Below are 3370 nucleotides of genomic sequence, written 5' to 3'. Positions count from 1 at the left end.
GTCCCACAATATTTGAGGGGCTGCCACAGAAAGGAGGGGGATCAACCTATTTTCCAAAGCACCTGAAGGCCAGATAAGGAATAATGGATGGAAATGATCAAGGAAAGATTCAACCTAGAAATAAGGAGAAATTTTCTGACAGTGAGAACAATCAACCAATGGAGTTGCTTGCAATGGAACAGAAGTTATGGGAGCTTCATCACTGGAGGCTTTCAAGAAGAGATTGGACTACCATCTGTCAGAAATGATATAGGTCCGTGATGGTGAACCTATGGCACATGGGTTTTTTTATTTTACGGTGCACCAACTGGTCTTTGTGCATGCCGAAGCACTGGAAACCCAGAGACCAGCATGCGCCCACCATGGTGGATTGCTCCTGGTTCGCACCAGTTCTATAGAACCAGTAGTAATACCGGCGGGAGGCTCCGCCCACTGGCCCTGACGTCATCAAAACGCTTCTGTGCGCGGCCCCGTTGCGAAGCGGTAGCAAAGGTAAGTAGAACCCATCCCTGGCGCACTGGCCACCTGGTCATCGAGTTTCCAGCACTTGGTTGCGCATGAAGACCAGCAGAAACCTGAAGACCAGGTGGCCGGTGCACACATGCACACTGGTCAGCTGGTCTTCAGGTTTCTGGCGCTCTGGTGCCCACACATTCCGGTTTGGGCACTTGTATAGGTACAGGGTCTCCTTGGGCGGGGGTTGGATTAGATGACCTACAAGGTCCCTTCCAAATCTGTTATTCCGTTATTCTCTGCCTTTGACTGTGCCATCATAGTAAGATTTCCCTCATATGAATCTTCTTTTTGGCACTTTTTTTAAACATAGTATTCCTTCCTGCCACATCTTTGTCCACTATTGTATTTCCTCAATATTCTAATTCTCAGGGGACCAAATGTTGACTATACGAGCTTGTATTGTCCATCAAATGGGTCACAACTAACAAAACTGATTATTTTTAAAGCTATTAATTGTACCAAGGGAACAATTGTTGTTTGAGTGCCTTTTTTTGGGGTGGGGGGGAGACAGGTTTTAAGATTTTGTAATGAATTGCTCAAAATAATCTGAAATTCCAAGCTGGTGCTTTTAAGCTTTATATAAAAAAAATTAAGATACAATAAAATTTCTTTATCCAGTCAGGTATCCTACAGATGTATCAAACACATCTCTCATCCTCTGTTCTATAGGAAGAGAGGACCTAGGCTATTAACCTAGGACCCCTTGGAGGGAAGAGCCGAGGACTTTGTTCAGTATCTGTATGACAAAATCACTCAGATTCGGGAAGGTCTGGACTCTGACTGGGTAGATCCAGCGAGAGTGACGGAGGCAGGTCTTGAGACTGTTATCTGGGATGAGTTTGATCCTGTGACCCCAGATGACGTGGACAGGATTCTGGGTAGATTGAATGCGACCACATGTTTCTTGGACCCGTGTCCCTCCTGGTTAGTGCTGGCTTCCCGGGAGATGACGCGAGGCTGGCTCCAGGGGATTATAAATGCTTCATTGGGTGAGGGTGTCTTCCCCGCCGCCCTTAAGGAGGCGGTGGTGAGGCCCCTCCTCAAGAAGCCTTCCCTGGACCCGGCAATATTGGCTAATTATCGTCCAGTCTCCAACCTTCGTTTTGTGGCGAAGGTTGTTGAGAGTGTGGTTGCGGACAGCTTCCCCAGTACCTGGATGAAGCGTCGTATCTGGATCCGTTCCAGTCGGGTTTCAGGCCTGGGTACAGCACGGAAACGGCATTGGTCGCGTTGGTTGATGATCTCTGGAGGGCTCGGGACAGGGGCTGCTCCTCTGTCCTGGTCCTGTTAGATCTCTCAGCGGCTTTTGATACCATTGACCATGGTATCATGCTGCACCGGTTGGAAGAGTTGGGGGTGGGAGGCACCGTACTAAGGTGGTTCTCCTCCTTTCTCTCCGACTGGTCGCAGTCTGTGTTGACAGGGGGGCAGAGGTCGACCCCGAGGCCCCTCATATGTGGGGTGCCGCAGAGATCGGTCCTCTCGCCCCTTTTGTTCAACATTTATGTAAAGCCGCTGGGCGAGATCATCCGTGGTTTTGGGGTGAAATACCATCAGTACGCGGATGACACCCAGCTGTACATCTCCACCCCGGACCACCCCAACGATGCCCTTGAAGTGATGTCCCAGTGCCTGGAGGCCGTACGGATCTGGATGGGGAGGAACAGGCTCAGGCTCAACCCATCCAAGACCGAGTGGCTGTGGTTTCCGACGTCCCGATATAGTCAGCTAGTGCCATCGCTGACTATTGGGGGCGAATCATTGGCCCCCACGGATAGGGCTCGCAACCTGGGTGTCCTCCTGGATTCACGGCTGTCGTTAGAAGAGCATGTGACGGCCGTGTCCGGGAGGATTTTTCATCAGCTTCGCCTGATCCGCCAGTTGCGTCCCTATCTAGATCGGGACTCCCTACACATAGTCACTCATGCCCTCGTTACTTCTCGTTTGGACTACTGCAACGCTCTCTACATGGGGCTCCCCTTGAGGTGCACTCGGAGGCTCCAACTGGCGCAGAGTGCGGCCGCGCGGGTGGTGATGGGAGCGACATGGAGTTCCCATGTAACACCTCTCCTGCGCGAGCTGCACTGGCTCCCGGTGGTCTTCCGAGTGCACTTCAAGGTTCTGGTTATCACCTTTAAAGTGCTCCATGGCTTAGGACCTGGTTATTTACGGGACCGCCTGCTACCACCAATAGCCTCCCACCGGCCAGTACGCTCCCATAGAGAGGGGCTCCTCCAGGTGCCGTCGGCCAAACAATGTCAGCTGTCGGCCCCTAGGGGGAGAGCCTTCTCTGTGGGGGCACCTACGATTTGGAACGAGCTCCCCCCGGAGATACGTAGGATCTCGGATCTGCGCACCTTCCGCCGCACGCTTAAGACTTTTCTATTTTATCAAGCTGGCCTGGCCTAAATCTTCCCCCTTTTTAAATGTGGAAATTTTAAATTTTTAAATTTTAAATTCGTCTTATTTATAGGGGTATGGGTAAGGCGTTTTAAATTGGGGAGCCATTTTGGATTTAATTCTGTTTTAAACGCATTTTAATTGTTTATATTGTATGTTTTTTAATTTTGGCTGTTCACCACCCCGAGTCCTTCGGGAGAGGGGGCGGTATAAAAATCTAATAAATAAATAAATAAACCTGTTTACAAACTATTAAGAGCTTTTATAAGTCATGAATTTGTTTTAGTCAGAACTACCTATTTTAATCACTCTGTCTATGCTTTTCTGGGATCATTAAATTCCCCGGTTAGCTAACACTACCTTGGCACTTATCGGAAGAAGCTAGAGGTTAATCACAAACATTTCAGTTATAGGCAGTGTTAATCCAGGTGTCCCATTCTGAGTATAAATACAG

The sequence above is a fragment of the Pantherophis guttatus genome, chromosome 4, assembly GCF_059756535.1.
Source record: "Pantherophis guttatus breed Tessera chromosome 4, ASM5975653v1, whole genome shotgun sequence".
In the NCBI taxonomy this organism is placed as follows: Eukaryota; Metazoa; Chordata; class Lepidosauria; order Squamata; family Colubridae; genus Pantherophis; species Pantherophis guttatus.
The sequence above is the reverse complement of the archived record's forward strand: the minus strand, read 5'-3'. Positions refer to the sequence as shown.